The following is a 24,367-nucleotide window of genomic DNA, read 5'->3' as shown; positions in this document are numbered from 1 at the left end:
TAGCATTAGGTATATCTCCCAATGCTATCCCTCCCCCCTCCCCCCACCCCACAACAGTCCCCGAAGTGTGATGTTCCCCTTCCTGTGTCCATGTGTTCTCATTGTTCAATTCCCACCTATGAGTGAGAATATGCGGTGTTTGGTTTTTTGTTCTTGCGATAGTTTACTGAGAATGATGATTTCCAATTTCATCCATGTCCCTACAAAGGATGCGAACTCATCATTTTTTATGGCTGCATAGTATTCCATGGTGTATATGTGCCACATTTTCTTAATCCAGTCTATCATTGTTGGACATTTGGGTTGGTTCCAAGTCTTTGCTATTGTGAATAGTGCCGCAATAAACATACGTGTGCATGTGTCTTTATAGCAGCATGATTTATAGTCCTTTGGGTATATACCCAGTAATGGGATGGCTGGGTCAAATGGAATTTCTAGTTCTAGATCTCTGAGGAATCGCCACACTGACTTCCACAAGGGTTGAACTAGTTTACAGTCCCACCAACAGTGTAAAAGTGTTCCTATTTCTCCACATCCTCTCCAGCACCTGTTGTTTCCTGACTTTTTAATGATTGCCATTCTAACTGGTGTGAGATGGTATCTCATTGTGGTTTTGATTTGCATTTCTCTGATGGCCAGTGATGGTGAGCATTTTTTCATGTGTTTTTTGGCTGCATAAATGTCTTCTTTTGAGAAGTGTCTGTTCATGTCCTTCGCCCACTTTTTGATGGGGTTGTTTGTTTTTTTCTTGTAAATTTGTTGGAGTTCATTGTAGATTCTGGATATTAGCCCTTTGTGAGATGAGTAGGTTGCAAAAATTTTCTCCCATTTTGTAGGTTGCCTGTTCACTCTGATGGTAGTTTCCTTTGCTGTGCAGAAGCTCTTTAGTTTAATTAGATCCCATTTGTCAATTTTGGCTTTTGTTGCCATTGCTTTTGGTGTTTTAGACATGAAGTCCTTGCCCATGCCTATGTCCTGAATGGTATTGCCTAGGTTTTCTTCTAGGGTTTTTATGGTTTTAGGTCTAACATTTAAGTCTTTAATCCATCTTGAATTGATTTTTGTATAAGGTGTAAGGAAGGGATCCAGTTTCAGCTTTCCACATATGGCTAGCCAGTTTTCCCAGCACCATTTATTAAATAGGGAATCCTTTCCCCATTTCTTGTTTTTCTCAGGTTTGTCAAAGATCAGATAGTTGTAGATATGTGGCATTATTTCTGACGGCTCTGTTCTGTTCCATTGATCTATATCTCTGTTTTGGTACCAGTACCCTGCTGTTTTGGTTACTGTAGCCTTGTAGTATAGTTTGAAGTCAGGTAGCGTGATGCCTCCAGCTTTGTTCTTTTGGCTTAGGATTGACTTGGTGATGCGGGCTCTTTTTTGGTTCCATATGAACTTTAAAGTAGTTTTTTCCAATTCTGTGAAGAAAGTCATTGGTAACTTGATGGAGATGGCATTGAATCTGTAAATTACCTTGGGAAGGATGGCCATTTTCATGATATTGATTCTTCCTACCCATGAGCATGGAATGTTCTTCCATTTGTTTGTATCCTCTTTTATTTACCTGAGCAGTGGTTTGTAGTTCTCCTTGAAGAGGTCCTTCACATCCCTTGTAAGTTGGATTCCTAGGTATTTTATTCTCTTTGAAGCAATTGTGAATGGGAGTTCACTCATGATTTGGCTCTCTGTTTCTCTATTATTGATGTATAAGAATGCTTGTGATTTTCGTACATTGATTTTGTATCCTGAGACTTTGCTGAAGTTGCTTATCAGCTTAAGGAAATTTTGGGCTGAGACAATAGGGTTTTCTAGATACACTATCATGTCATCTGCAAACAAGGACAATTTGACTTCCTCTTTTCCTAATTGAATATCCTTGATTTCCTTCTCTTGCCTAATTGCCCTGGCCAGAACTTCCAACACTATGTTGAATAGAAGTGATGAGAGAGGGCATCCCTGTCTTGTGCCAGTTTTCAAAGGGAATGCTTCCAGTTTTTGCCCATTCAGTATGATATTGGCTGTGGGTTTGTCATAAATAGCTCTTATTATTTTGAGATACGTCCCATCAATACCTAATTTATTGAGAGTTTTTAGAATGAAGGGTTGTTGAATTTTGTCAAAGGCCTTTTCTGCATCTATTGAGATAATCATGTGGTTTTTGACTTTGGTTCTGTTTATATGCTGGATTACGTTTATTGATTTGCGTATATTGAACCAGCCTTGCATCCCAGGGATGAAGCCCACTTGATCATGGTGGATGAGCTTTTTGATGTGCTGCTGGATTCTGTTTGCCAGTATTTTATTGAGGATTTTTGCATCAATGTTCATCAAAGATATTGGTCTAAAATTCTCTTTTTTTGTTGTGTCTCTGCCAGGCTTTGGTATCAGGATGATGCTGGCCTCATAAAATGAGTTAGGGAGGATTCCCTCTTTTTCTATTGATTGGAATAGTTTCAGAAGGAATGGTACCAGCTCCTCCTTGCACTTCTGGTAGAATTCGGCTGTGAACCCATCTGGTCCTGGACTTTTTTTGGTTGGTAAGCTATTGATTATTACCACAATTTCAGCTCCTGTTATTGGTCTATTCAGAGATTCAACTTCTTCCTGGTTTAGTCTTGGGAGGGTGTATGTGTTGAGGAACTTATCCATTTCTTCTAGATTTTCTAGTTTATTTGCGTAGAGGTGTTTGTAATATTCTCTGATGGTAGTTTGTATTTCTGTGGGATCGGTGGTGATATCCCCTTTACCATTTTTTTATTGCATCTATTTGATTCTTCTCTCTTTTTTTCTTTATTAATCTTGCTAGTTGTCTATCAATTTTGTTGATCCTTTCAAAAAACCAGCTCCTGGATTCATTTATTTTTTGAAGGGTTTTTTGTGTCTCTATTTCCTTCAGTTCTGCTCTGATTTTAGTTATTTCTTGCCTTCTGCTAGCTTTTGAATGTGTTTGCTCTTGCTTTTCTAGTTCTTTTAATTGTGATGTTAGGGTGTCAGTTTTGGATCTTTCCTGCTTTCTCTTGTGGGCATTTAGTGCCATAAATTTCCCTCTACACACTGCTTTGAATGCATCCCAGAGATTCTGGTATGTTGTGTCTTGGTTCTCGTTGGTTTCAAAGAACATCTTTATTTCTGCCTTCATTTCGTTATGTACCCAGTAGTCATTCAGGAGCAGGTTGTTCAGTTTCCACGTAGTTGAGCGGTTTTGAGTGAGATTCTTAATCCTGAGTTCTAGCTTGATTGCACTGTGATCTGAGAGATAGTTTGTTATAATTTCTGTTCTTTTACATTTATTGAGGAGAGCTTTACTTCCAAGTATATGGTCAATTTTGGAATAGGTGTGGTGTGGTGCTGAAAAAAATGTATATTCTGTTGATTTGGGGTGGAGAGTTCTGTAGATGTCTATTAGGTCTGCTTGGTGCAGAGCTGAGTTCAATTCCTGGGTATCCTTGTTCACTTTCTGTTTCGTTGATCTGTCTAATGTTGACAGTGGGGTGTTAAAGTCTCCCATTATTAATGTGTGGGAGTCTAAGTCTCTTTGTAGGTCACTCAGGACTTGCTTTATGAATGTGGGTGCTCCTGTATTGGGTGCATATATATTTAGGATAGTTAGCTCTTCTTGTTGAATTAATCCCTTTACCATTATGTAATGGTCTTCTTTGTCTCTTTTGATCTTTGTTGGTTTAAAGTCTGTTTTATCAGAGACTAGGATTGCAACCCCTGCCTTTTTTTGTTTTCCATTTGCTTGGTAGATCTTCCTCCATCCTTTTATTTTGAGCCTATGTGTGTCTCTGCACGTGAGATGGGTTTCCTGAATACAGCACACTGATGGGTCTTGAGTCTTTATCCAATTTGCCAGTCTGTGTCTTTTAATTGGAGCATTTAGTCCATTTACATTTAAAGTTAATATTGTTATGTGTGAATCTGATCCTGTCATTATGATGTTAGCTGGTTATTTTGCTCATTAGTTGATGCAGTCTCTTCCTAGTCTCGATGGTCTTTACATTTCGGTATGATTTTGCAGTGGCTGGTACCGGTTGTGCCTTTCCATGTTTAGCGCTTCCTTCAGGAGCTCTTTTAGGGCAGGCCTGGTGGTGACAAAATCTCTCAGCATTTGCTTGTCTGTAAAGTATTTTATTTCTCCTTCACTTATGAAGCTTAGTTTGGCAGGATATGAAATTCTGGGTTGAAAATTCTTTTCTTTAAGAATGTTGAATATTGGCCCCCACTCTCTTCTGGCTTGTAGAGTTTCTGCCGAGAGATCCGCTGTTAGTCTGATGGGCTTCCCTTTGATGGTAACCCGACCTTTCTCTCTGGCTGCCCTTAACATTTTTTCCTTCATTTCAACTTTGGTGAATCTGACAATTATGTGTCTTGGAGTTGCTCTTCTGGAGGAGTATCTTTGTGGCGTTCTCTGTATTTCCTGAATCTGAATGTTGGCCTGCCTTGCTAGATTGGGGAAGTTCTCCTGGATAATATCCTGCAGAGTGTTTTCCAACTTGTTTCCATTCTCCCCGTCACTTTCAGGTCCACCAATCAGACGTAGATTTGGTCTTTTCACGTAGTCCCACATTTCTTGGAGGCTTTGCTCGTTTCTTTTTATTCTTTTTTCTCTAAACTTCCCTTCTCGCTTCTTTTCATTCATTTCATCTTCCAGGGCTGATACCCTTTCTTCCATTTGATCGCATCGGCTCCTGAGGCTTCTGCATTCTTCACGTAGTTCTCGAGCCTTGGTTTTCAGCTCCATCAGCTCCTTTAAGCACTTCTCTGTATTGGTTATTCTAGTTATACATTCTTCTAAATTTTTTTCAAAGTTTTCAACTTCTTTGCCTTTGGTTTGAATATCCTCCCGTAGCTCAGAGTAATTTGATCGTCTGAAGACTTCTTCTCTCAGCTCGTCAAAGTCATTCTCCGTCCAGGTTTGTTCCGTTGCTGGTGAGGAACTTCGTTCCTTTGGAGGAGGAGAGGTACTCTGCTTTTTAGAGTTTCCAGTTTTTCTGCTCTGTTTTTTCCCCATCTTTGTGGTTTTATCTACTTTTGATCTTTGATGATGGTGATGTACAGATGGGTTTTTGGTGTGGATGTCCTTTCTGTTAGTTTTCCTTCTAACAGACAGGACCCTCAGCTGCAGGTCTGTTGGAGTACCTGGCCGGCCGTGTGAGGTGTCAGTCTGCCCCTGCTGGGAGGTGCCTCCCAGTTAGGCTGCTCGGGGGTCACGGGTCAGGGACCCACCTGAGGAGGCAGTCAGCCAGTTCTCAGATCTCCAGTTGTGTGCTGGGAGAACCACTGCTCTCCTCAAAGCTCAGATGGAAATGCAGAAATCACCTGTCTTCCGCATCGCTCGCGCTGGGAGCTGTAGACCGGAGCTGTTCCTATTTGGCCATCTTCCAATATTTTCTTCTAGTATTTTCAGTTTCAGGTCTTACATTTAACTATTTAATCCACTTTAATTTGATTTTTGTATATGGCAAGAGATAGAGGTCTAATTTTATTCTTCGGCATATGGATATCTAGTTTTTCTAGCACCACTTATTGAGGAGACTGTTCTTTCTACGATGTATGATCTTGGTCCCTTTATCAAAAGTGTGTTGACTGTAAATGCATGGATTTATTTCTGGGTTCTTTGTCCTGTTCTCTTGGTCTATTTGTTTGTTTTTATGCCAGTACCATACTGTTTTTGTTATTATGTCTTTGTAGTTTATTTCAAAGTCAGGTAGTGCAATGCCTCCAGCTTTGTTCTGTTTGCGCAGGATTGGTTTAGCTATTATTTTGTGTGCGTGTGTTTCCATATAAATTTTAATATTACTGTTTTTATTTCTCTGAAGAACGTCATTGGTATTCTGATAGGGATTGCTATGAATCTGTAGATTGCTTTGCATAGTATTGATGTTTTTAACAATATTGATTCTTCCAATCCATAAATAGGGACTATGTTTCCATTTTTTGTGTCCTCTTCAATTTCTCTTATTAATGTTTTACAGATTTCATTGTAGAGATATTTTACTTTTTTGGCTAAGTTTACCTCTTGTGTTTTATTTTATTTGAAGCTATTGTAAATGGTTTTACCCTTTTACAATAAAAGGGTTTTACCCTTTTACAATGCTGGGATTACAGGCGTGAGCCATCGCACCCAGCATTAAATACAGTTTTTTAAAGCATTGATATGAGGAAAGGCCAAGAAGCAGCTCCAGGAAGAGCCCTGAAGCAGTAGCGGGTATGAGGTGCAGATGCTGATGAATAAAAATAACATGAGATACAAAGAGAAAAATCAGAAAGCCGAAGAAGAGTCAGCAAGATGGTAACAGAGGAATATTCTTTTAGCCACTTTTGTGAGAATGAATTGGACTTTTTGTTGATCTTGTTTAATATACAACGCTGGGCCAGCATGTTGGCTCAGACCTATAGTCCCAGCATTTTGCAGGCTGAAGTGGGCGGATCATTTGAGGCCAGGAGTTCAAGACCAGCCTGAGCAACATGGCAGAACCCCCTCTCTACCAAAAACACAAAAAAATACCTGGGCAGGGGTTGTGGTTGTGGTGCACACCTGTAGTTCCCACTACTCAGGAGGCTGAGGTGAAAGGATCTCCTGAGTCCAGGAGGCAGAGGCTACAGTGAGCCAAGATCATGCCTCTGTACTCCAGCCTAGGTGACAAAGTTCAGACGCCTCCCATAACCTTTTTCTTGTGGCCTTTCATTAGCTTTACAAAGGTGGTTTTCAGTTCCTGAGCAAAGAAGGGGTTAGTTTTTTTAGATTTCTTTTTTGTTTGTTTGTTTTGTTTTGTTTTTGGCAGGGGGAGGTTTTGAGATGGTGCTTCACTGTGTTGCCCAGGCTGGAGTGCAGTGGTGTGATCTCAGTGCACCACAACCTCCGCCTCCCAGGCTCAGGTGATCCTCCCACCTCAGTCTCCTGTGTAGCCGGGACCACAGGTGTGCACCATTACGTCCAGCTAATTTTTTTGTATTTTTGGTAGAGACAGGGTTTCGCATAACACTGAAGAATTCACAGTTAAGGACTTAAACATTTTTTTTTAAAACTTAGTCAGAAGTCAGATTTCTGTCATTTGGCTAATATGGAGCTCCAAGAGCAGGATTTCTTATCTTTTCTGTACTTAACTTTAGCCTTTTTACATAAGTTTTGTCTTCATTCAGCAGCCAGAAATTCAATTCAAACAATGAATTGCTCTTGCTTGAATTCTTCTGGGATGCCTGATAAAAACATAGGTTTTGGTATTATTCCCCCAAATCACTAAAATCATAGTGATTCATAATCAGGGAAACACATAAAACAAGACTCATCAAACAAAATAAAACAAATTATTGGGTATTTCCTATACTATACTTTTATAAACACAAATACATAGCAACTAGAGACTAGGCAGTGGGAGCAACTAGCGTCAGAGTTGGGGCAGTAAACTGCAAGGCAAATGACAGTATCAAAAAGAAAACATGACCTGTTTCTTGTTTGGAGGTGGCTATGGCTGCTTGTGACTTTTAGAAGCAGAGGTAGGTTATTAGATTAAATTGGCAGAGTAGCAAGAAAATCAACTTATAAGGAAAACAACTGTCCTCAGCTTTTTCCTAACTAGTCAGCAGAATTACTTTTTGCTTTTTTCTGGAAGAACTAAGGGTCTGTTGGAAACAGCTTTGTCCCACCTTAAGGTAAGTTAAAATGTTTGGTCTGGCAAAATTAAAAAGAAACAAAAAACAAAAAACTAACAGGTGATAAAAAGGTAAGGAAATCTTAATTTTCTTCCATTTTTTCAGCTCTCCCCTTGTTATTTATAATGTGGGTACTGGCTGATGAAGGGTGGGCGGGTCGAGGAGGATATGTGATCTATAAATCTACAGTAGAAATTGGTGTAGGAAACACACACACTACATTTTCAGTGTAATCATGGCATTGCTGTAAATATATATATAATATATATTTTATATATATGTATAAAATATATAACCTATGATCTGCTTTTGTATCTTAGCTCACATTTTTCTCCTCCTATAGGTTTTCCTATCTCTACCGTTCAAAAAATTTATTATTTTCTTTGAAGCTGCCTCCAGATCCCACCACCTCAATTACACCTTTCCAAATGTACTCAATGAGAATTAAATCCTACCTTCTCTGAGTTTGCATAGAACTGTGTTTTAATTCTGTTCTATCAGCTCTCAGTTCTGCCTAGGACTATAGTAATTTGTGTATACATATTTTGCTCTCTTGTCTTGTTCATCTTTGCTTCCCTCATACTGAATGTTTCTACATGGTATGTTCTCAATAAGTGAATATTGAATGAATTAGAGCATTTCAAACATAGTAAATGCAGATTTTTAGAGAGCTGCATCTGATAGTCTTGTATGAGATGAATTGGGGGCTGGGAGATCACGGAGTTAGAAAAGTTGTTACAAATGCATTGTGATATTCAGGCATGAGGCAATGAGGGTCCAGAAGGACAGTGATTGTGTACCGGAGAGGAAATGGTGATTCATAGGGAGATACTGGAGGGAAAAAGAACAGATTTTATGAATAATGATGATGAGGATGATGGTGGTGATGAAGGCAATGAGGATGCTTATATTTGTATAGTGGTTTACAGTTTATGTCGATGATTCCAGAGTTATGTATGCAGATCTAACTCCTGGGATTCAAGTGAAGTGATGCAATAAATAATCATGTGTTAAAGTGATAAAATGCATGGCATTTTTGTATTTTTCTACGAAAGGCTTGTTAGCCTCAAAGCCGAAAAAGATATATAGCATGGAACATGGTGACAACCTACAATTTAGGTTAATCATGTCAATTTAAGAGTTGCTGCACTTCTTCTGCTCATCAGGGGGTAGTCAGACGATTTATCCGAGCAACAGTCTGAAAAATACATTACAACAAGTCCCTAATAATGAATTCCAAATACCAGTGTTATTTTTAGCAAATATTTATTTAACTCCCATGGATTCTGTGGGCACTGTATTATTCCTCCAGAGAATGGAGACGGAGTAATAATTCCTTATGCCTGGGGAGACATTGGTGTCCAGCTTGCTATATTCTGGTGCAAAGGCTAAAGTGAATGTGTTTGTCTTCTGAGGGCAAAGGGCATAAAACACTTTTAACAGAATGCTGCCAGGTCGCTTACATTTGTACCATGGGAATCTGGAGCTATAAAGGAAGCTGACTGTAGAATCCTCAAGGACCAGGGTGCTCTATTATTGTAGGCTCATGTATCTTGGCGTATGTTGATGAGTGTCCCTCCATCCTTTTAATCAAATTGATTGAAATACAAAGTACCACATGCTTAGCTGGTATCTGCTTAAGAGTTTCCCAACAACAGCTAAAAAAAATGAAGAGATTTCGTGTGTGTACACATTTAGCTGAACTGTTAAATGTTTTTGTTTTTGGTTTCTCCGTTAATTTTCACTTGTGGAAAGGACTTGAACTTTGTCTTGTTGTGGGATAGCGAAGAATTATATTATTTTGAAATATAAATTGATGATACCCTGTGGGTCCCACTTTCCTTTTTATGGCCAGCAGGAATGACGGAGTAAAAGTTAGACTATCAGGTCTAGAGCTGGCTCCTGGGAGAGGAGTAAAGCTTTCAACTCCTATTTTACAGTGGGAATGGAAGATGACCATTTGGTCTGGGCTTGAAAGGAGACCACAAGGTTCCAATGAATATGGGAAGGAGGCAGTGTGGAAGAACTCTTTAGATAACGATAGTTCTCTTAGGAGGTCAGCGATCAGTACCCTGGCTCAAGTGAGGATGACTGAGTAGAAGTAAGACCCAAGCAAGTGTAAACCCGACATGAATAAGACAAAGGGGGATTCATTGATCAAGTTAAATCAGGTACGGAAGGAGACTAAGGCTCTCTTTATGCCACATCAACTCCAGTTACTACAACTTGGTATGAATGGGACTGCTAATTTTATAGAGGGAGCATTTAGTGGTAAAGTTGGGAAAGAATTGGAATTTAACAGGGGGATAAATTAGTTGAAAGAAAAAAGTTTGATTATAGTGGGATTGGCAGGAAATTGATAATATGATTGGTAGTGGGCTATCTTTTGAGGTAACATTTTAGAATGTCTAAGTGGGAAGTAGCCCCTTTTATATATTTCTTTTAATAATGAGATAGCATAGGAACAACTGAAATGGTCACTTTGGCACAAAATATTTCTTTATTAAAAAGAATACCCAGTGTATTCACTCATTACCCCATGGGTATGACTTTTAGGAAAAGAGACAGGTGAGGCAGGAACATATTTTCCCCAGGCTCACATTCATAAAACTAGAGGGGTAGTGAAAGTTTAAAGACTGTGTTGACTGATTTGTGTGGCATGTTAGCAAAGGACCCAAGGCAAATTGAAAGGGGATTCAGAGATCCTTGATATCTACAATGATTCTGGGACCTTTAAAATATATGTCCTAAAACCCCTTATTGGCTTGCTGTAGTTTGCCAACCAATATGGTATGTGAGTCCAATCTCATCCACATATCTATTTCAGTTGTTTGTTTCTGATAACCATGACCCCAGGGGCTACCACAAATGAAATTTTATACTTGGAAAAATAAATAATAGAAAATATTGAGCCAAGAGAATGGAAATAATACATACCAGGGACAGTGAAATTGAGTCTTTCTTTAGAAAGGGAACAGAAATTAAAGAACCATCTAAAAATAAAACACAATGAAATCTATTTCCAAGACTGCAGCTGAACTTTGTACTGACTTTTCCAATAACAGCTGCATTACAGAATTGTGGAAACCCCACATTTACTCATCAGGAAACTCCAAAGATTAGTGTCAAATGAATCTGCAATTGTTTCAACAAATGGTCATATTAACAATTTGCTTAAATCAAGGAGGATGAAATCACATGATTTGCTGAAGTATTTTTATCTAGAAATCATTTTATTAGAATGTTATTATTTATTAGAATATCTATTATACATTAAAGAGGCAAGAACTTTTAAAGTAAATAAATTAAAAACTTATGTTGGAAAGAGTAGATCGGGAAACTAACGTTTATTGCATGCTACTTTATAATAGCCATTATGTTAATTTACTTATATACATTATCTTCTTTCAATTTCACAGAAACCCTAAGAGATATAGTTCTTGACCATCCTGGAGATAAGGAAGCTGAGGTACAGACAGGTTGAGAACTTGCTCAAATGAAAGTTCTTTTTTTTTTTTTTTTTTTTTGTCTTGAGAATAACAATAGCAGAATGACAACCAAAAAAGAAATGATGGGAATTAAAACATCACCACTTTACAACCATAATGATAAAAATGAATTCAGGTTTCCAACAAAAAGAATAATTAATAGATTCTGAGAGTGGGGAAATTTAATGAGGAACATGTATTTACATAGTCCCAAAATACAGTCATGCACTGCTTAACAATGTTTTGGACCATTGGACCAACAATGGACCCACCACACATGCACCAGTGATTCCATAAAATTATGATACTGTATTTTTACTGTATCTTTTTGTTCTTAGATGTTTAGATACATAAATACCATTGTGTTATAGTCACCTACAGTATTCAGTATGGTAACGTGCTATACAGGTTTGTAGTTCAGGAGCAATAGCCTATACTATGTAGCCTAGGTGTGTAGCAGGCTATAGAGGCTAGGTTTGTGTAAGTACACTCTGTGATATTCACACAATGACACAATTGCCTAACAACATATTACTCAGAACATATTCCTGTTGTTAAGCTAAGCATGACTGTATCTTTCCACAAATTATTTACTAATAAAAAATTTAAAAAAACTTAATGCTGTGCAGAAAACAGTCAACAACTGATCAAAATTAACATCCTCAGTAAGCAGTGAATATCATGTGCCTCTGAATGACATATGTACATAGCATCACTGTACTATTTCAGCTGAAATGCATAATCTAAATAAAATCAAAAAGAAAAATCAGAAAACACACACTGAGGGATATTCTGTAACGTAGCTGGCCATATTCTTCAAGATTATTCATGTCATGAAAGACAAAGAATAAACACAAAAAGAAGAGAAGTTGCCAAACTTAAGGAAGTGAATGTAACCTCGATACTGGGGTCACAACATATCAAAGTTTACTGCCCAGGAGACCCTGGCCAAGGGTGTGAGCAGCAGTAGGTGTTGAATATAGTCTATTATATCCTGCTTACCAGCTGTGAGCCCTGCACAGTCTACCCCAGACAGTGGGAATTTATATAAAGATGCCACAAGTGCTACTTTTTTGTTACCCAAACCTGAGAAAGCATGAAAAGCAAACCAATTTCTCTCATGATTATAGATGTAAAAGCACAAATAAAATAATACAATTGAAAACTCACCACATGCTAAAAGAACACCATGTTATGATCAAGAAGCTTTTATTTCAGGCATAGGCAAATGGTCAATATTAGAAACTCACAGCTCAGTTTATCAGTAAATCAAAGAAAAATTAAATGTAATTATTTTAACAGTGCCAAATAGATTTGATAAAATTTGACATCAAGTCCTGATATAAAGGTTCTGTAAACTAGAAAGATGTTTTCCTAACATGATAAAACCAAATCACACTCAAAGATGAAAACATGCATGAAGCATTCCCATCAAAATCAGAACCTCAACTCTCTTTTGACTGTGGATATAATACTACATTTCAGTGCTGCCACGAGGGGGAAAAAATGCTGAAAATAGCTAATAAGCATATATGAATTAATATTGAAGTAATGAAATTAAGTATATTAGTCATTATACTAAATATGATTATAAATAATTCTCCTGTTAAAGATATGCACACATGCACAGGTAAAATATTGGTAATATGAAAATATTTTTAAGCTTGCCTAATCAAACTGTATTTGATCAGAAGATTCACAGGGCATACCATAGTGTAAAGGCTTAATAAATGTTATACTGTGTATTCTCTTCTGGTTAAAAGCTTGTAATTATATAGATCTTCTAAATAAGTATTAAATTATGGGACACTTTATCATTATTATTATTGTTATTAAGATTCTTGTTCAGGTGTGGTGGCATGCAACTGTGGTCCCAGCTACTTGGGAGGCTGAAGTGGGAGGATCACTTGAGGCCAGAGTTTGAGGTTGTAATATGCTATGATCATGCCTGTGACTAGCCATTGTGTTTCAGCCTGGGCAATATAGCAAGACCCCATGTCTAATTAACTAAAATAAAATAAAAATCTTTGTTTTTTAAATTATTGGTTACCTAAACAGAAATATAAGCTCAATACACCACAGAAATACTAACATATCATATAAACAAGTTCTGAATGACATAGCCTGTAATGCCCATGTAGAGATTAATTTTTATTGGACTAGAAAATAAGCTCTAAAACATATATTCCTATGGGTATTGGTAGAATACCTTAGCAAGACATTTATAAAATGAATAATTTATGTCATCTCTTGCCCGATAAAATGCTTGGGGAAATCTTAAGTCAAGCTGTTCTGAGACAAAAAATTTTAAAATAATCAGAAAACCCCTATTTGGTAGGAAGAAAAAACAGAAAGAGAAAAGGAGCTGTCAAATTGAGTGGATTTTACCAGCAAAATCTCCAAAAAGCAAAACATGACTTATGAAATACAAAAATTTAATTATTTAAAAAATATTCTGTAACATCAGCTCATTTATGTGACTGATTAATTTCTGATGCAGAATATGTCTACACAGCCTCCTGACTCTTCTCTTTCATAGGACTTTTCCTTTTCTTTATAGCAATTACCACGATTCTAGATTGTTTCTGTGAGTTTGCTTTTTTAACGTCTGCTTCTCCGAATAGACCCTAAATTAAAAAGAACATGCTTAGTTTGTCTATTATTGCTACCTAGAAGTTGGCAGAGTGCTTAGCACAAAGTGGTGCTCCATCTATATTTGCTAGTGAATAAACAAATAAATACATGAACTAGTCAAGTCAGTAAATCAAATTAATTGTAAATACAGTGTATCTAATCAATAAATCTGACTATTCCCAGATAGCCTTCTTCTCTTCCTCTTCCTTATTCTCTGGCAATTTAATGGATAAAAATGACGGAATTGAACAAAATTACTGGTACATAGATGGAATTATATTTTTAAGGCAGCATAGATGAATGAAATGCCTACCTGGTATGTTTAGACGGAGTACTAGTATAGTATCATGACCATAGTTGTCAATTGGGTCCACTGCTTTTGCAGCTGTTTTTTAAAAGACCTGAAAAGCTGATTATAACTAAAGGCAATGAAGCATCTAAACCCATGCTGTGGAAGGAGAACTATATATAATTCATATTGATTATGGTTCTGATGTTTTCTTCCAAGCCCTTCCTATTAGAATCATGGGACATTTCCTTCTTCAATTCTCAGAAAATGCCCCTTTTTCTTTCATGATTTTACTTAAGTATTCTCCAATGATATGCTTCTGAGTTCTGCATTATCTATTGCCTAACTGCACCAAGGCTTTTGTACAAATTACAGCAAATTCTGTCTTCTTTTGTAAATGCTCGAATTACACACATTAAATCCTTAGTACATAGTTTTTATTGAGTATATTTATATAATTTTAGATACCACTGGTTGCAACTACAAAAAAATGTAGGGAAGTTGCCAATATTCTTTGAAAAAGATCCTTACAACTGGTTACACATTTACTCCAGGAATGGCTTTTCTGAACTTTGCTGTGACCTTTTAGCCTTTCTTCAGTAGTTCTCTGTTGCAAAGAGCTGCAGTGGTGGAATGGGAAGATATTTTTACCCCTTGTGATGGGTTATTTTATGTGTCAACTTGAGTGAGTTATGGGGTGCTCAGGATAAACATTGTTTTTGTGTGTGTCTGTAAGGGTGTTTCTGGATGAGACTGGCATTTGAATTGGTGGATTTAATAAAGTAGCCTGCCCTCCCCAATGTAGGTGGGCATCATCCAATCTGTGGAGGGCCCGAATAGAATAAAAGGTGGAGTAAGGAGAAATTCACCTTTTTCCTCCCTCACTGTTTGAGCTGGAATAGCTCATCTCATCTCTTCCTGCTTTCAGAATGAGATTTACTTAATCACTGGCTCCCGTTGTTCTCAGGCCTTCTGATTGGGACTGAATCACACCACTGGCTTTCTTGGGTCTCCAGGTGGCATGAAGCAGATGGTGGACTTTCCACCTTCCAGAATTTCATGAGCTAATTCCTAATAATCAATATATCTCTCTCTCCATAAATATATGTGTGTATATATATAAATATGTAATATATATCAGATAGATAGATAGATAGATAGATAGATAGATAGATAGATAGAGCCATATCCTATTCATTCTGTTTCTCTGGAGGACCCTGACTTATATCTAAACCTATGCTGCTTGACATTTTGGGTAGAAGAGAACATCTTCAGAACTGACTGTTACTTAAAAATTACTCTGTTTTAAAATGCACCTGAAATTTTGTTTTCTTTCAGATATGGTGAGGCCAACAGATCAGGAGAAAATTGCCATTGAAAAGGTAGTTTGTTACTTATAGCTTCCAAGAGTAGGGGCACAACAAGCCATTCAAGGCCACATGGAGAAGCACCGAAGTTGATCAGGAGACAGAGGGAGCAGGGGGAATGCATGGATCAGAACCTTTATTGTGATTGTTGTGGGATGCAGTGAGAGAGGCAGGGTAAGCAGCTGTACAGGTTTAGGATTGGATAGTTTGAATAATTTCGGTAGACTCTGGGCTATATGAGTGGCCCCTAGTTGTATAGTACCTGACCTTGGGGTGATTATGAAACAGGGAACATTGGCTTGGTGTGTGAGAATTAGATAAAATAGATGATTGAGGTATGGGGTCTGGATTGGTTGGTTTGCAAATCAAAGGCATGCTCCTGGGTAAGTCATTTGGTATCTCTAAGAATTGGCTAGCCCTCAGGGGGGCAGTCTCCCCTAGTCTTCAAGGCCCGGATGCCAAAGCATGGAGAATACAGAAAAGAAGAAAACATAGTTAATGAATATATCTTCACTACACCAAAGTAATTGGGAGCTATTCCTTTGTTGGATGGAATATTTGATTACACACTTCTTGTCACACACCCCGATATGGTTTGGCTGTGTCCCCACCCAAATCTCATCTTGAATTGTGGCTCCCATAATTCCCATATGTTGTAGGAGGGATCTGGCGGAAGGTAATTGAATCATGGAGGTAGGTTCTTTCCCATGCTGTTTTCGTGATAGTGAATAAGTCTCACAAGTTCTGATGGTTTTACAAAGGGGAGTTCCCCTATATAAGTTATCTTGCCTGATGCCATGTAAGATGTGACTTTGCTCCTCATTTGCCTTCCACCATGATTGTGAGGCCTCCCCAGCTATGTGGAACTGTGAGTCCATTAAACCTTTTTTCTTGATAAATTACCCAGTCTTGGTTATGGCTTTTTTTTTTTTCAGACAGAGTTTCGCTCTTGTCACCCAGGCTGGAGTGCAATGGCACGATCTCAGCTCACCGCAACCTCCACCTCCTGGGTTCAAACGATTCTCCTGCCTCAGCCTTCCAAGCACCTGGGACTACAGGCGTGTACCACCACACCTGACTAATTTTTGTATTTTTAGTAGAGATGGGGTTTCACCATCTTGGCCAGGCTCGTCTCGAACTCCTGACCTCGTAATCCACCTGCCTCGGCCTCCCAAAGTGCTGGGGTTACAGGCGTGAGCCACCACGTCTGGTTGGGTATGTCTTTATTAGCCGTGTGAACAGACTAATACACATCTACTACCTGCTGCAATAGTTTTACTAGTTAACTCTTTAATATTTCCTATACATTGATTCTGTGCCTGCAGGTTAGATACAACTGTTAACAATGTAGTCAACTTGGCCATATGTTTTATGTAGATTGATAAAAAATTATTTAAAAAATCAAATCTTTAAAAAAACCTAAATACATTTAAATTATTGCTGCTGTTAGTATGTATAACGAGTCAAATCCATTTTAGTTTCTCATGACTGTGTAAGAGATCTGACCTGTGGATCTAAAGAGCAAAATCTTTCTTCAGTCTCTTGATGAAATCAAATGAAATAGGATGATTTTGGAATATTTAGCATAGGACCAGGCTCACACTAGATGGTCAGTAAAGGCCTGTTGCTTTATGTTTTTAAGCCTAGTTTATTTTTTAACATCAACCAAAACCACACAAATGTCTGGCATCCAAGAGATGATTAGTCTTTTGACTTCACTCTCTAAAAGACCGATATTCTGAAAAATAACAACAAAAATATATTTTCTTGAATTATTTATTTATTTATTTTTTTTTTTTTGAGGCAGAGACTCACTCTGTTGCCCAGGCTGGAGTGCAGTGGCGTGATCTCAGCTCACTGCAACCTCTGCCTCCTGGGTTCAAGTGATTCCCCTGCCTCAGCCTCCCAAAAGGCTGGGACTACAGGCACACACGACCATGCCTGGCTGATTTTTGTATTTTTAGTAGGGAGGGGGTTTCACTGTGTTGGCCAGGCTGGTCTTGACTTCCTGACCTCAAGTAATCCATCTACCCACCTCAATCTTTTATCTATTGATTATTTTAAGCTTTTTAAGAGGAGAGAGATTCCTGCTACTTCAGGAAATAGAGAAATTAAATGTTTATATAGTTTCATTGTTTAGTAATCTTCAATTAAGATTCAAAGTTCATATGCTTATTTATTTATGGATAACCAACTCCTAATTTCCTTTCATACTGATAATTAACTTAATGAATAGATTGTTTTTCATACCTCATAACTCAGCCCCAAATTGTTTTCTACAGACAACCAAATACTCTTAAGATTTTGTCTTAGCCTGTTTTGTGATGCTATAACAGAATACCTGGGATTGCATAATTTATAAAGAACAGAGACTTATTTCTTACAGTTTTAGAGTCTGGGAAGTCTAAGGTGGAGAAGCCCACATCTGGCAAGGGCCTTCTTGCTGCATCTTTCTATAGCAATAACTAACCTACTCTCATGATAATAGCATTAATCCATTGGTGAGGGCAGAGTCTTCATGCCCTAATCACCTCTTAACCATCTCTTTTAACCCTGTTGCATTAGGGATTAAGTTTCCAATACATAAACTTTGGGAGACACATTCAAATCACAGGAGATTGCATGACTGTGTCTCTTTAGTATTTTAATGTATCTAGAGGTCTGGGAGATGAAAAAGATACTAACGATGCCCTTTAAGTCTTTCAATAGCATGGCCACAAATCCTCATTTTGCTCTAAAGTCAAAATGATGAATAACTGCTCTATGTAGTCATATATTTGCTGTGGCGAGTTAGCACTCTTTGGGTGTAAAAGTCCACATTAAGCTTCTTTTAAATAAGCTTCCATAGTCTTTAATTTTAACTGTAATGGAACAACTAGTATTAGTAATAAGAAGTCATTTTGAAATGATGGTATAAGAATGCTACTCATCAGCTCATGGACCCAGGAGGTTAATGGAGTTCTTTTAATTTCCAAACCATATAACCAAATACTACTAGAAAGCTGGTTCTCTGGCAGGAATACATCATGAAAAACACATTGCACCTAATAAAAGAAGTTATGATTGTCAATATTTTAGTTTCCTTTTTTTAGGAAAATTAAGATAAAACACTAAATTGCACTGTAAGCCATCATCGATAATAAAAATTAATTATATTTGAATAGTCTATATTTTTATAAATTTCCTTATAAAATGTTACCCAGTTGCAAATTTTTTTATATATGATTTTTCTCTTAAACTTCCTCATATACTAGAACCTTGATGATAATTTTATAAAAGAAATACTATGGAATACTGTTACAGTGCTTTTCCTTCTACTTCTTTCTCTCTGTTTCTCTTTCTGTTTATCTCTCTGTCTCAGCCTTGATTATATAATAAATTAATAAAATAAGAATAAGAACTGATTTTTTTCTATAAAAATTGAATATATTTCTCTCTTATTTTCATTGCAAATATTGACTGGCCAACAATCTTTTAAATGGGGCCACTGACAGAAGATAAATTGGGCAAGAGAGTATAATTGGAACAGGTTACAGGAATTTGAGCTGCCAGTCTATAGATGATTAAGTCTAATGCCTCATTTTAGAGCTGAGAGAGAAAACGTGGTTGAGAGATGTTGTCATTTATCTAAGAGTGCTGAGCTATTTAGTGGTGAGACTGCACACACAATTCTAATCCCAGTGTTCTTTTACTGAATTCAATTATTTATATCACCAGTACTTCAAAATTTATTCCAAGTACATGTCAAGCAAAGGGAAGAATGTTTATAAGCATAAGGTGTTTTGTGATAGTGGGTATAACTATTTTAAGAAGGCCTGTCTGGGAAGGCAAATGAAGAGTTATCCTTTCCATATCAGACTCCCATTTTAAAATATTTGTGACTGTATTAGCCTGAAGCTCTGTGCTGTTTACTTCTTTAACAAACAAGGCCAATTATTTGATCCACAGGGTCAATCAAATCAGCCCAGAAACATTAAAGTAGACCAAATCAAAAATACCTTTCCTGGCTCTAAAATTCTAGCTAGTTTCTCATTTTTTAAATAGCAAGATTAAGTACAAACAATACAAAAAAAAAAAAAAAAAAACCAACCTGGAATTCTAAGAAGGTAGATGCTGCTACTTTTTCTTTATTAGAAACAGAAATAGAAAATTTTCAACTATCTAAATAAAGATCAATTAGCACCAATATAATCTGAACTATAATCAAGTTTTTATTTAATGTATTGCTGGAGAATATTGTCTAGTTCTTTAGTATATTATACCGTCACACTGTCAATAAATTATAATACTATTTGAACACTTTTAAAGATTAATTTAGTGTACAGAATCCAATTTCCAACGCAATTCAAGTCACAACTATAGTGCTATTGGGCTAAACTCCCAAAGCATCAATGAAAGGAAAAAAAAATTTCCCTCTTTTCAAAGCTTCTCAGACATTAAACACAATATTTCTCTGAATGGCTCAGCACTGTTGCCTTATACTTTTTCCAACTGCGTAATAGAAAAGAGAGACATTTATGGTAAACTTAGTTTTCTTCTTAAGTTACTGCTGTCCACCTACTTTTGTACTTTTTGAGAAGGAATAATTATTCTAGATATTCTGATTTGTTTTCAAAATTAAAACATATAGAAAATATGCACTGTAATTAAAGCTGGGGCGTCTGCAAGGCACAAATGGTTAAATCTCTATGAATTTATAAGTCAAAGGGTTAATTATACCAAAGAGCTTGAGAATATATACAGGAAAGAATAACTAAAATAAGATCAATGCCATTACACAAATGCAATGTAGGCAATCAAAGAGAACTCCAATTAAAGAAATCAGCTTCTACTTATAGTTGATAAGGTACATATTGATCCATAATAAATAATTTTATACCATAAGCACAAGTTAACAAGGTATATGAATTCACCTTTCTAGAAGAGAAAAACAATCTGAATGTGTACATCTTTTTCTCTCTCTCTTTTTTTTTTTTAGCGTTTGATATTTAGTTATTTTTGGCTACAATCTTTCTTGGACCCAAAGGGAAGAGCTCTCATTATACATGTTAAATATTAAGATGCTCTTTAAGTAGTTTTGATCTTCAGTAAATTATTTCTTAAGTGAGCTCTTCCTGAGGTGGTAGTGTTTGAAGTAGGGAAAAGAGCAGAAAAAAAGAAAAAGAGCAGAAGAGAGATTAGGATCTAGATCACTTTTCGACAAACAAAAATCTAAGTATCTCTCAATAGCAAGCTTTGTAGCTGCTATGCAGTCAGACCCAGAAATTCAATATAAAACTTGAGACTTGATAAACTTCACACAGTTCATACTAAATTCTCCTAATTGCCAATGAATAGTACACTTGTACATAGAAAACCAGAAAGGTCATGCTAAATTACACAGGCCCATGCTGTTCTGGAAATCCATTGTTCCTTGGCATCTCTGTCTTGTTGTCTGCTGTGCAGTCTTCTGAACTTTACTCAACTTTACCACATGCTGGTTATTCAATTCTAATCATTGGAAGCAAATATTCACATAGCCTGACCTTCCACAAATTTCAAGAAGGATAGAAGGGCAAAATAATTCAGAGTGTAATAAAATAGTGACCATGTCTTGTAAATTCCAGGAATATATTTAATTTTTTTGTTTTTATTTTAACTGAGACAGGAAGTGAATGAATTATAAAAAGAAGTTGGCTTTAAATTGGAAAAATTTATATCATAGCTCTGGAAAATATTCATGAACTCAGCTTTTCTTGACTTCTGTACATTAAGACTAGATGTAAACATGTTACCATAGTAGTCAGGTTTTTTTTTTTTTTCTTTTTAAACCAGGGGGTAAGGGAAACACTTTTATAACTTTTATAATTCCAGGGCTAGAAAAAAAGCCATAAGGGAAATTATCATGGTTTTCTTTCTCTCAGTCTTTTAAATCCCGGCCTTACACCAACTCTTTTATCTGGAACACCTATAAAAGAATGCTTGAGGAAATGTCTAGCTTAGCACCTCTTGACCTTTAAAATGTGCACATAGCTGTCACCCTTATGAGGAAAGAAGTGTTTAGAGCTAAGACAAAGGGAAAGGGAGACAGGAAAATGGAAAGGCAGAAGAGGAGGCTTTGCAAATAGAAGGCAATGTTTACCCTTAACTTATGTACCTTTCTTCTCCTCACCTTCCTACTTTCTTCACCTCTGTTCAGTGTTCTTGTCTGACTCCTACCAAAACTCACTTCCAGAGGGACTCACACATCAGTCCCTATAACTATGTGGTGAGTTGCAGTTAAATTGCTGGTTTTAAAACATTATATTTACATATTTTAAGTGTAGTCTATCATCATGGAGTAAGATTTGTCTTCTGTCAAAGCATTTTTAAGCATCAACAGGCAACTGGAGGAAGGTTTATTATTTGGGAGGCTATGTAGTTAAATGAAATTGTATCCCACTGTCCCTTGGAATCTGCAGTGGGTTGGTTGCAGGACCCCTAGGGAACCAAAACCCACAGATGCTTGTCTCTGGTATAAAATGGCATAATATTTGCATATTATCTATGCATCTCCTCCAATATGCTTTAAATCATTTCTAGATTACTTATAATAGCTAATACAATATAAATGTTAGGCAAATAGTCTTTATACTGTATTTTTTAATTGTATTTTCTGTGAATTTTTTTTTTAAGAGACGAGACACTATTCTGTTGCCTAGGCTGGAGTGCAGTGGTGCTACCACAGCTCATTGCTGTGTCAAACTCCTGAGCACAAGGAATCCTACCTCAGCCTCCTGAGCAGTTGGGACTACAGCTATGTGCCACTACACTTGACTAATTATTTTCTTTTTTAGACATGGGATTTTATTATGTTGCTCAGGGTGGTCTTGAACTCCCGGCCTCACGTGACCCTCCTGCCTTAGCCTTCAACTGAATATTTTCAATCCGCAGTTGATTGAATCTGTGGATTTAGAACCCACACAGATACAGATGGCTGTCTTCTTCAAAAAAAAACTAGATCAAATTCTACATCAATTTACTTTAAACTTTAATGAAAGCATATAAAATTATTTTCTGATTTGACTTAATTGTCATCTATTATGCCAATTCAGGATTTTACAGATCAGTAATAGGTAAAATTAAAATATAATTCCATGGTGTGCTGCTTGAAGAGATTTTAGCATCTATGTAAAGTCAGTATGCTTGTATATTGCAAAATTGTATCTACATTCTTTTGGTTAAGAAAAGGATAAAGAATGAGAATGTTGATTTTCCTGTGTCTGTTTTGTGCCAGATATCTCCTAGATGCTTCTACATATATTATTATTATTTTACTTTAATAATTCTTTCTTTAAAAATAGTATGTGCATTATTTTTAAGGATTCAGGAAATCGAGATTTTAAAAAATACATTGTTTTTGGTTATCTGAAATTCAGAAGCTAAAGTTATGGACTATATAAAATTAGGAGCCTTTTAAAAGCATCAGACACCTTTTTTTTTCCTATGTCATTGGGTATCTGTAGAGAAAAGTATGTGTTATGAAGTGTGCTAAGAATTTGTATGATATTCGCAATCCTTTTTATTATTTAGACTCAATTATTTTCAATTTTTCCTAAAAGACTTGTTTTTTTAAATGTAATATACCAGGAGGAAGACCATATTCCCTTCTTTTCCAATAATTTGTCATTGTATTAGTACTTTTGATGCTTGTTTGCTGGACTAATATATTTCACTTGCCCATTTTATGGGACTGTGTATTCTGTGTTGATTTAAGTAACTCTTGAGAGAGAGTGATTTCATACAAAAGAACAAAAGGTTCCTAACCATAGACTAAAAGCAGAGGCAATGGGACCTAAAAACTCCAGGTGTGTTATATGGAGGATGATATAATTCGAAATGTTCCCAGCATCTGTAGGAAGAATACAAGATGTTGGGTGGTGTCATATCTTGGAAAAGTGAATCATTGTGTTTTATAATGGATTGTGAAAAGAACTTGATCTGATATATCACAGTTATTTTGATTCCATAGGTCACCCAGGGAAGTGGCTGATAACCTACTTGTAGCTAGCAAGAATTTATGATGGGATTAAATACATTTATTGGTAAATGAGCAAAAATTGTATATTCAAGGTGATAGGAACTTTAAGTTCTCATAAGCTTTCAGTATAGTTCCACAGAGTGGATTCTTTTTTTCTTATTTATTCTTATTGACTGTGAGGTAGATCCTAAATTGATGAATATCCAAACTTTTTCAAAACTTTAGCAAGATAATTCTTTTGAAAATAAACCCTTCATTAATGCTACAGAGATGACAGCTGTGTCCATAATTCTTTAAGCAGATCAGAAATGTTTTTGCAATGTAACAAAAGGTCAAAGACTGAAAGCTCACACTTTTAATAGACTATTTCTCTAACCATGTTTGTATAAAATTTTTTTTATTAAAATGCAGTATACCTATTTCTTCCACTCCAGATATTAATTATTTTGACAAGCAGCAGGGAAATGCCATGAATATGTGAACTGATGAAAACAAAAGCAATGATACTTCCAAGGATGCACCTGACAGCTCTTATGGGCTCTAGAGAAATGAGAGAATTACAAAGAAGATTTCAAGTGTTTCAGTAATAAACTCAGGTAATTTAAAGTTGCAAAATTTATCAAATTTTTACTCAACTTAGATCCTTTCTAAATGCATAACAACTCCCCTTTATAACTTTTCAATGCTATAAATTTATATTAGAATAATTTGACTTTATATTTTGGTAAAATATATTAAGCACAGATGTAGAGAATAAAACTTAGTTTTATATGTTATAGAAACTGTGCCCTGATCTCTAGTCTACAATATACTTGTTTGGATTACTACATCTTAGGTTTGGGGACTATGTTACAATTCCATTAACAGCAATTTTCCTTTGCAATCCAGTTATTTCTTTAAAATAATAGAGCTTACTTTATTTATTATTTGGTAC

At 36.5% G+C, this 24,367-nt stretch overlaps 1 long non-coding RNA gene across 1 annotated transcript in view; it reads left to right on the top strand.

The window, feature by feature from the left end:
* The window catches only part of LOC134761551 (uncharacterized), a 40,098-nt gene extending 16,047 nt beyond the window's left edge, over positions 1-24,051 (top strand). Inside the window, exon 3 of the long non-coding RNA XR_010140334.1 lies at positions 23,868-24,051. This is a non-coding gene — a long non-coding RNA (uncharacterized LOC134761551). The remainder of the gene's footprint in view (positions 1-23,867) is intronic.
* Positions 24,052-24,367: the final 316 nt, after the last annotated feature.

This window comes from Pongo abelii, chromosome 5 (assembly GCF_028885655.2).
Source record: "Pongo abelii isolate AG06213 chromosome 5, NHGRI_mPonAbe1-v2.0_pri, whole genome shotgun sequence".
In the NCBI taxonomy this organism is placed as follows: Eukaryota; Metazoa; Chordata; class Mammalia; order Primates; family Hominidae; genus Pongo; species Pongo abelii.
The sequence above is the reverse complement of the archived record's forward strand: the minus strand, read 5'-3'. Positions and strand labels throughout refer to the sequence as shown.